This window comes from Phoenix dactylifera, chromosome 15 (assembly GCF_009389715.1).
Source record: "Phoenix dactylifera cultivar Barhee BC4 chromosome 15, palm_55x_up_171113_PBpolish2nd_filt_p, whole genome shotgun sequence".
Taxonomy (NCBI): Eukaryota; Viridiplantae; Streptophyta; class Magnoliopsida; order Arecales; family Arecaceae; genus Phoenix; species Phoenix dactylifera.
Window position 1 is genome coordinate 7,963,837 of NC_052406.1, and position 11,059 is coordinate 7,974,895.

At 40.7% G+C, this 11,059-nt stretch overlaps 1 long non-coding RNA gene across 1 annotated transcript; it reads left to right on the forward strand.

Annotated features, from left to right (window-relative positions):
* Nucleotides 1–3,850: 3,850 nt before the first annotated feature.
* Nucleotides 3,851–4,486, forward strand: LOC120113354. Its single transcript, XR_005515270.1, has 2 exons — nucleotides 3,851–4,012; nucleotides 4,156–4,486. It is a non-coding gene; the product is annotated as an uncharacterized LOC120113354 (long non-coding RNA).
* Nucleotides 4,487–11,059: the final 6,573 nt, after the last annotated feature.

Here is an 11,059-nt window from a genome sequence, read left to right on the forward strand (position 1 = left end):
AGTCTAGAGAGAAGCCAAACAACTTTTGAATCATCCATTGAAATCCTCTTGTGATTTCTGGGTAGGATGGATGTAATGGTTGTTCGGTAGTTTGTGCAAACACCTTGTTTCTACTTGAAGAAGTTAGCAAACCTCCTAAAAAGGCATCTCATAATGCGTTTAAGTGCTTGTAGATTAATCCAGGAATGATGCTATTTACAGTTTGGTGAGATCAATATTTTTTTTTAAGGTAAAAGAGAGCAATATCAATGCAAAGCGTTGCTCCGTCTGTTCAACATCAGATTATACTTATTAATTGATCTAGGAGGATTATCGGATCCCAGAAGGACCACTTTAATCACTATGAGTAAAGCTGGTCAAAATTCAGAAGCAAGATCCGCCATATCAGAAAGCCGAATTATATACCAAACTTCCGGAAGCCATAACTTGGCCATACGACATCCAAAAGCATTGCTCCATCTGTTTAATATCATATTATACTTATTAATTGATCTAGGAGGATTATCAGATCCCATAAGGACCACTTTGACCGCTATGAGTAAGGCTAGACAAGATCCAGAAGCGAGATCTAACATATCAGGAAGCCAAATTATATACCAAACTTTAAAAGCCATAACTTGGTCATACGACATCCGGTTATAATGATTTTTTGTTAAGTTGGGTATCTTTTTGAGATTTACCCACTACAAGAAAATACACTTTCAGCGACCACTTTCGGCGACTAAATGAATAGTGGTCACTACAAATAAGGCTATTTGCGACCAACATCCTTGTTAGTTACTGAATGATTGTCCTACACCGACTAAATGCATATTTGGTCGCGGAAAATCAAAACCAAGTTGGCGGGATGGAGGTTAAACGATTGGTGACTAAAATTTGGTCGCTGAAAATAAAGCTATTTGCGACCAACATCCTTGTTAGTTACTGAATGATTGTCCTACACCGACTAAATGCATATTTGGTCGCGGAAAATCAAAACCAAGTTGGCGGGGTGGAGGTTAAACGATTGGTGACTAAAGTTTGGTCGCTGAAAATAAAGTTATCGGCGACCAACATTCTTGTTAGTTACTGAATAATTGTCCTACACCGACTAAATGTATATTTGGTCGCGGAAAAGCAATACCAAGGTGGCACGAGTCCAATATTTCGCGCGGGCTGGAGGTAAAACTTTTGGCGACTAAATTTTGGTCCTTAAAGGTTCACCTCCAGCGACTAAAAAAAATTTAGTCCAAGAAAACTTTTACGAATGTCGCCTTTTTTCGATGAAAAAATTGGGCAGAAAGTTTGAATTTTTTAGTGACCAAACTTTTGATAGTGGAAGGTTCCCGTAAAACCGAACGATGTTGTACTAGCCCCTGTAAGATGCTAATTTCTAAGTTCAAAAAAAAAAAATGCTTATTTTCAAATGGTGCCGTTTAACACCTTAATTCACTTAGGCATATCCTCATCTCTTCGGCTGAATCTCAATCCCACAAAAGTCGAGAAAAGTATGCATGTAGGGGACGTCGTGTGAGAAACCAAACAAACCATAATTTCCTATTCCTCTATTCGACTTTAACTCCTTGCCTTCACCCGTTGTCATAGTTAATTCCTTCGCCTGTTCGTCGTTCCCCTATCCAGAATCCCAAATCCCTCCCACTCGGTGCTAGCCAAGCCTTCTTCGCTTCCGAGTTCCTGCCCTATATCTGGAGAAGAGGAAGACCATGTCCGATTGCGGCGGACACTACCAGAAAACAAGCGTATAGTAACGGAAAACTAGTGACGACCCGTTATCAGTTACTATTTGTGACGGAGTAGTGACAGACAGAAATTTGGTCACCGTGGTGTGAACTTAGTGACAGATTAGTGACAGACCGGTCACAGAATACACGGATAGGATGGGCGCCAAAACTTAGTGACCACCGTAGTGACGGGATATCTGTCACAAAATTGGTAACCAAAATTGCAATTAGACAATGACAAATTCAGCCGTCACAAAAATCGTAACTCAAGTATTTATAATTTTTTAAAAGATTATTTTTGGCAGTGACAAATTATTGACAGAAATTTTCGTCACTAAATTTAATTTCTAATTCCAAAAATATTAAAAATATTATTTTTAAATAATTATAAATTAAAAAAATAAAAAGAGAAAAATTTAAAATGAAACTAAGTGCGCCCTGCCCAAATCCCCCCAGTCCGGCGCCAACACGAAAAGGAAAGGTAAATTCTAATCCTGCAGCCGACCCTCAACCCGCGCACAACCCCCACTTCCCCCTCCTCTCCCCCCCCCCCCCGGGAATCCCTAACCCCTCCTCCTCCTCCTCCCTAACCCAAATCCAACAAATCCCTAACCGGAAGGCCGTCCACGGCAGGGATAACCCCTTCCCCTCCTCCTCCTCCTTCCTAACTCCTCCTCTATCCTTTGCGTTAACTCCAAAACCCTAGCTTCCCCAATCCCTCTCCTCTCGAAACCCTAGCTCCCATGGCGGCCCTCCTATCCTCCCAGTCCCAGTGCCGCTTCTCCGCTGCCGCCCCGAGATCCTCCATCTCGGCCAGGCGGAGCTGCTTCGATGGCCACCGGAGACCCCTCTGGTTCCGCCGCCTAGGGTTCTGCTACTCTTCTTCTTCATCGAGGTTTCGCAAACTCGATTCCGGATGGGGAGAGGTACCGGTTGGTCCAGTTCTCTTCCAACGTAGGCAAATTTCTCCTCTTTCTCTCTCTCTCTCTCTCTCTCTCTCTTAATTTCTGTTACATCATAATTTCCTCATTGTAAAGATTCTTGAGTCACAAAGAGATGCTTTCTTCAAGTAGGTAGTGTAATATTGAAATAAAGAAAAAATTTCTCATATGTTGGATAATTAATGCTATTTGTTTCCTCACAGGAGGAAATGGGATTATATTTTTATAATCGTATCATATGTTCTGTGAAAATCACCATTTGAATAGTTCCATTCGGTAAGAAGGCTGAGATTCTTGGATCACTTCTCATGATCTTGGCTAGGAACTCAATTTTCACTCCTTGTTTTTATAATCGTATCATATGTTTTGTTGCAACTCTTGCTAGGAACTCAATTTTCACTCCTTGTAATTTCCCCATGACTTGAAACTAAGGACACAAGAAGTCATCTTATTAATCTGGGGAGGATTCACAAAGCTGACTGCATATGCATGGGTCAACCGAGGCATGCTCTTTGCGCCCAAAAGAAGAAAAAAGTTAAATCTTATGCTGTATGTTAAACATTTGAAAGCTTGCTGCAGTCTGTTTCCTCCACTGTAAGAGTTTGATAACTAGGTGTCGTTTAACTTTAATCCAACAGGGGTTTCTCTGGATTTATTTCAGGTCACATACTTTAATCCAACAGGGGTTTCTCTGGATTTATTTGTAAGGAATTCTTTTCCTTCTCAGGGAACATTCAATATATTGAATTGTGGAGGTCATTGTCCTTCTAATTATGTCTTATGCATTTCTCTTGTGGGAAATCATTATCAAAATCATGTTGTTTTCACTTCGGTAGCGAATCTGAAAGGTCTCAGATTGCCTATGTCACTTTCAAGGAGTCACAGGGAGCAGACATAGCAATGCTTCTCTCAGTGAGTTAAATTTTAATAATGCAAATTACTCGCTAACATGTTCCAATCTCAGGAAAAGAAATTTTACAAATAACCTTCATGTCCTTCATGTTTTTCTAATATACAATCTGAAAGATTTTAGGTGCACCATTTCAGTTCTTTATGGATGCAGGGAGCAACTATAGCTGATCTTTGTGTCAGCATTACGCCAATTGAGGATTACCAGCTTCCTCCTGAAACTTACCAGCGTGAGATGGAGCGTGAGGAGCTGCGGAGGCAATTGGAGCAGGAGAGGAGAGAGCATGAGGAGGAAAGAAAAGAGCGAGAGGAAGAATAGAAGCAAATTGCACATCTTACAAGTTTGTTGACAGAGTTCTTAAAGGAAAAGACTCAAACGCACAAGTCATCTATCCATCATGATGGGGCCATGTATTCAACTGGTGGTACAAATACTCATTGGTATGTATTCTCATTTATATTACGTAGGTTATTTAGAGATTTTGACCAAATTAAGCGAATGTCATTATGAACTTATACTTGAATTTTAGTTTATTATTTTTCACATGTGGTTATTGATTGTGTATTCTTTTTTGCTTTCTCAGATACATGGTGGAGTTATGAGCATGTGAAATCTAGTTTTTGGTACATGGATAGCTTTTGTTCAGATGATCATGGTGGAGTTGTCTACAAGCAGAATCCAATTTTTGGTATAAGAATATTTTTGTCTACATGATGGTTGTTTGGATGAATAGCAAGATCAGATATTTTGGGATTTTTAATTTACATTTTGATGTATTTGGTGATGATTATCACCTTAACATATGGTATGGATGAAACATTGTGATGTATGGTATTAATAGGTATGCTTGACTTTAGACTTATAGATGATGATATTTATAATGAATGATTATGGATTCTCCAACATTGTGTATACTTCTATTTGGATGAGCAAATGTATTGTGCAATATGGATATTGGATAGTCTATGTTGGTTGTACAGGATTTGGAACGAGCCCAAAAATAAATATTAAGCTTATAATTTGAATTGTTAATTAAATACAGGTTAATACTTTCTGCCACCAAAAAATGTTTGTTGCCAATGCATTCCAATACATTCTGCGACCAAACTATTAGTGGGGGAAGATAGACATTCAGTGACCATTTTTTTGGTAGCGGAAGACAAACATTCCACGACCAACTATTTGGTCGGCGTTGAAATTAGCGACAACAGATTTGGTCGCTGAAAATTTTCTTCGGCAACCAAATCTTGGTCGTTGTTGGTGTATCTTAGGTGACCACACAATATTGGTCGCCAAAACCTTTCAGTGACTAGGATTCGGCGACGAAGGGTATGCTAGTCGCGAAAAGGTTTCGGCGACCAAATATGGTTATTCGGCGACTAGAATCTTAGTCGCTGAATATGTATTTTCTTGTAGTGACGTGTGGCACTGCGCCATAAGGAGTGTCATACAGCTAGCAATTAGGTCCAAATTCTATTTTTTGAACTCCAAAATGGACCCAATCATTTTTTTTCGGAAAGATTTTGATCAAGAGTATCTCTCATTCTAGAAAAAAAATTAGATGAAGAGACAACAGGCAAAGTTGATGTAAGAGTCGTGATCTATCCCTTATAAAATTTTAGCTATTTCGTATTTATTTAAATCGGAAGAAAAATTCAACCCAAATTGTACAAAGATGGACCTTATTATTATAAGTAAAGGTTATTGACTTCAGTTTTTGAATCACCAATAAAAGAAAAAGAAATCTAAATCTTACTTTTGCCAATGTTTTTTTTTTTTTTTTGAGAGAGAGAGAGATTCGAATTAAGAGGGTTGAGATTTTTTTTTCCCCCAATCGGTTTATTAATCCTTCTTTGGCATCATTTAAATCAAGGACACATCACGCGTCACTGCAACCTTTCTTTGTTTCTTCTACGCTTTTGAGATGATGCCGTAAGTTTCTCCCTCCTTGTTTAATTCCTTAAACAAAAAGCTGATCCCCTCTCCTTAATAGCAAAAACTATTACCTCCATAACGCATGATCACTTTATTACGTAATTCTACTGAAATTACATAACAAAGTCAACATCAGAATATTCACGCTCCACTAAAGTACTAGGGTGGTTTACAATAGTTTCATATACATTCTGGAATCAAGATTGTGTCTTGGCTACGCCTCCCTTTGGAGTATTAAAAATAAATCAGCTTTGTGATTAGAGACCATTCTGGACATATGCTTAGAGCTAGTGGCAAATCATTGCCTCCCTTTTCAGTTCTTTATGTGTCACGCCCCCGCCTGCGCAGAGCACGTGAGGCACCTAGTGCCCACGTGGGGGCGACATGAGGAGGGACCGTGGGGCTCCCCTGCCAGATATTGTCCGGTTCCGGAGCTTCAAGCAAGCGTCCTTCACCCCTCTCCGATTTTATTTTCCTCCCAAAAAGCGTTTGCAGGATTAGGACACCCGCCTCATATACCCAGGCTCTGGAACGAGTCTTTCTAATATGGAATTATTGGGCCTCACACCCTTTCCACCATCGGACAATAGCCGTCCTCGGCTCTGATACTAAATATCACGCCCCCGCCTGCGTGGAGCACGTGAGGCACCCAGTGCCTACATGGAGGCTACATGAGAAGGGACCGCGGAGCTCCCCTGCCAGATATTGTCCGGTTCCGGAGCTTCACACAAGCGTCCTTCATCCCTCCCCGGTTTTGTTTTACTTCTAAAATGCGTCTGCAGGATTAGGAGACACTCGCCTCATATGCCCAGGCTCTGGAACGAGTCTTTCCAATATGAGACTATTGGGCCTCACATTATGCAGAATTGGTGGCTGCTTGGTTGGAATTTTACATTGCCGTGGTTGAATTTAGGGCGCAACAAGTATGGTTAGAACGTGATTCTCTAACAGTGCTTAAGTGGATTACTAACTCTCATATTAGCAGGCATCAACAATCCCCCTTGCTGAAAGTATTCTATCTTGGAAAGCAATCAGGAAACCAAGCAGCGGATTACATGGCGAATCGGGTGCTGATAGTGATAGGTGAGATTAAGGCTGCAAATGGATCGGATTGACCCGTGACCTAACCCGACCCGCCCCGCTTAGACACAACCTGACCCGTTTTGGAGGATCTGAATCTGTAAAATTATTTAGATCCGCGGGTTGCAGCCTGCGGAGTGCAAATACAAGTTATAAAGCCATAAATGGGTTGACCTGAACCGGACCAAAATTTTTTTACCCGATCTGAATGATCTATCAGGTCAAAAATTGCCACAGTGGACCCGACCCGACCTGACCCAACCGAGTTGCAGCCCTAGGAGAGATTGACCTTTATACAAACAATTGTTTATCTCCCGCTTTAATATCTATTCTTCAAGCTGATGGGTTATCTCAGAAGGTGATGTATATATGTTCTAATGAAGATGGTTTGGGCTTAGCTCAATCACTATTTGTAATTTTGATATGTTGGTTCACTTGTAAGTCTTCACACTTCGATGTAGATATCACTATACATGGCACTCTCATTGAAAGATGTAGCAGGGCTGCAGCAACTATTGTCAGATCGTATACCTCAGGTTGCTGCAGAACATATATTGCTGTATGTATCATCAGCCGGTCTACATGCTACTGCTTATCTTCTGGAATCGGGCTATCTCAAACTCTCCACAAAGGGTCAGTGTTTGGTGGTTTGGTTGTTCAGGATGCACCGTTTATGTACCTGTAGTTATGTACTTTGTTGACATCCTTGCATATTTGTAATCCACCGAAAAGCTCATTGTTGTAGCAAAAAAGAAGCTAATTGGCCTTCGCATTCGAATTTTGATGAACGAACGAACGAGGCAGAGTTCTACAAACTCATGTATTCATGCGTTGAATTAGTGTTGTTTAAAATTTATAGAAGACTACTTACCATAAAACATGGCTCGACAAGGGTGAAATGTTATTTAGATGACAACAACGCATGCTCACATATTGCACAAACGGCAAGCCTTTGTTAGGGGAACAACCTTTTTTTATTCCACGCCATGGAGGAGCGGGGAGAAAAGATATCAATTAAGTCCCTGTGCTCAAAAGAGACGGGGACCGTTGTGGTGCCACAATGGTCGTTGCGGTCCCTGAGACAATAATAACAACCTATGACTCAAAATAAGTTGTTATACGCTTCCAAAGACAAGTGCTAAAGGTTGCTTCTTTTATGATCTCTTCCGAAAAATCTCTTTCACTAGATGTGAGGACTATTGCAGGCGTGTATTTAGTCCCATATCAGTCATTCACTGCGTAGATCTTGGGTACTTCTACATGATCAAGAAACTCAAATAATACCTTCTGGCTAGTCTTTTTGGGTGAGGTTCTGGATTGTTATCAATGATATTAGAACGAACTCAGCCCATAGCTTATGTAGACTAGGAGATACTGCAGCTCGGGTTCATGAAGGCTGATCATGGGTCGATCGTGGTATTTGTGATTAGCTTTGAATGGATTTAGATCCTTAGCCTAACAAGAACGTTGAGGCTTAAACGGGAAGAGTATGCGAGAACCCATGCGAGCATGTGTTTAGTCTCATATTGGTTAAAAAAAAAATGTTGGGGGAAGACTAAGCCTTTTTATATGAGGCATTTTTATATGAGGTCCTGGGTTGTTACACTAGAAGCCTAACATGAAGTCTTACTCGTATCCACCGGTGCAAACATGTCCCATCCCCTACGACCAACTGACGGAGAGACAGAGTGGTGACTGATGATAGAATCCTGTGCATGCATGATATGTGAATACCGTTTATGCGAATTTGGGGGTGGTACCGTGCTTATAGGTGTTAACTATGAAGGTAGCACACTAAAAGGACAAAAGTCACGAGTCATTGATACTATGCCCAAGATGGAGTAATGGAGTACTTGGGAAAGAAACCATGCGGAAGGAGGAGGAAATTTTCATGAGAGGATCCATGAGTGCTCGTTCGGCACACTTGGCTCATATTGCAAATTAAATTGCTTGGACTTCAGGTTACATGCCAACTAATACCAAGACACGATTCTAAATATGGCTCATTGGATGCAGCACTTGAGTTAAACATCCTCTGCACTCTCTGAAAAAGAAATCACTTTATACGTATACACGTCCTTGAAATATGAGAATTCAAAAGATGTGAAGTTCGGAGTTGTTTAGACTCATTTAGCCAGTAAAAAAACAGCAAATGAAGCTTACATTTCCATTAAATGTAGATACAATAACATAATTGAAATTAGGCGAGAACTTAAAAATAATTTGAATCATTGTCCTTTGTTCCGTGACCAGAACTAGATACCAACCGAAGTCATTGCTCGGAAAGCTTCATGTAGAGTCCAAGCCATTAATCACCGTATGCTTATAGCTACATTTTGGCTGATATAATAGTCCAATGATTTTGATGTATAAATGTTTTTTTTGGATTCTATCCAAGTTTTTCCACTATTCCATGTCACCATTTATTATGCTTTAAATCAAAGTGGGTCATGTGGTACAGAACGGGGGACATGGCTTTCCTAAGGCTCTTATAGGTCCACTAAATCGGGACATGCATGTCATTGTTCCTTCCGAAGATCTAAAAACATGGTACCCTAATGTGTTTCCATTTAAAACTAAATAAATACATCCGAAGAACCAAAGAAGACTGAGATAACTTGGTCTCTCATTCATAAATAGTGCAGCTTTTTTTTTTTTTTTTTTTTTGCGTTAAGGAAGGTGGATCATACCTAACGAGTACGGATACACCCAATAAAATCAAAAAACAAAATACCTTGGAATGACACGGGCAGCTTCTCATCTCTAGCCCATAGGGTACTACCAGAGTGACTGGCTATATAATCAGCCACCCAATCTGCAGTCTCATTGACTTCACAAAAAACATGCTTGGCCTAGAAGGCCCCTCCGTCCCTCACCAATGCCCAAATGTCTCGGAGCAAAGAGTGGACAGAACCATTACCCCTTGGGCCTCCCCAGATCCAGCTGATGACCTTGGCCGAGTCTCCCTCTAAGATAATGGAACTGGCCCGTAAAACACACCGGGCATGATGGAGGCTCACCCAAGCGGCCCTCAGCTCTGCACTCGGAACTGAAATATCGAAGAGTTGACTGCCTCCTATAGCCAAGACCATGGGAGACGAGTCCCGAATAATAAAACTCGTACAGCTCCGCGTACCTCCGTCCAAGACAGACCCATTAAAGTTGACCTTGAGGAAATCCGGAGGTGGGAGCTCCAAGGTGAAAAACATCGTATAGGATGCTGCTGAAGCAAAATGGAAACCCCAGATGTCCCGAGCTATCAAGGTCCCTTTGACATGTATGACATGGCACTCAATGGGATTTAAGATTAGACCTCATGGCCATTTCCAAGGAAACAAATCGACTAAATGTCATATTTGAGTCATGACTCATCCTTCCTTCTTCCCGCAGGGGCGGATACCTGGTGTCAGAACAGGGAGACCGGTGACCAAAACCTACTACTTGGTGGTAGGAGGCTCTCACTCTCGCTTCCCTTTCTCCATGCTAAAGCAATCTTGTGAGTTCCAGTAGGAAGACAATTTGAAAGATCCTATAGAGAAGGCTAGCAATTAAAGAGGGATGGTAGGAGCTGCCACAGCGTCTGGTTGGTGATTCGGGTGGTCAGTTCTCATGTCAATATCGTCATGTCACCAACCAAATATTTGCCAGCTCGTAGATCTCTACTTTTTGAAATCCCTTAGTTTAATAGATGTTCATCAGCCCGTGTGTTCGCGGAAAAACTTTGTGAACGCTGTGCTCAAAGAAAACTAGTCGAACGTGAGAATATGTTATGAACGATGATGATGTAACAACAGCCTAAGCGACTCAAGTGACAGTCGACAACCCTAATAGAGCAAGATTCGTTGTCAAGGGTTATCCAATGAAGGCTCTTTGTTTTAGCATTATCAAAAGAGTAGTTTTTTCTTTTTCTTTTTTCTTTTTTTTTTTTTGTTCTTAGGGCAAGACCTCTACATTTACCACAGTAAAAACAAGAAGACTGAAGGACAACCGGATACAATGTGGTAATACTACAAATATGATTATTATTACCAACAACAAGTGTGTTCTTACAATAATAGATTTTTAAACCTTAAAAGTTCTTTTCTAGTAGTAACGGAAGTATCTAATTCCTAAGCCCCAGAAGCAATCCCTTGTAACAAAAACCTCTCTCTTTGCCTTTTAGAACCTCATCCTATTTTTGTAGGTTTAGATAAGAGCAACAAGACAAAATATTGGACCAGTATTGATGTAATGGTGAAGGTCCTCTCCTACTATTTTAACAAGTTAGCAAAATGCTTACCAGCTGAATTAGAACAGCAGTAAATAATGTCAATGGAAGCCCTTGATTCACCATCAGCTTATTCATGAAACAGATCCCACTCAATGGCTATGGTGCAAGAGTGATATGATAATCTTTCAACAAGTCCTTGCCCTATTCTCAAATATATTCAGCAAGAGCATCACCAACGATTCCAAGGATATATTGGGAAAAT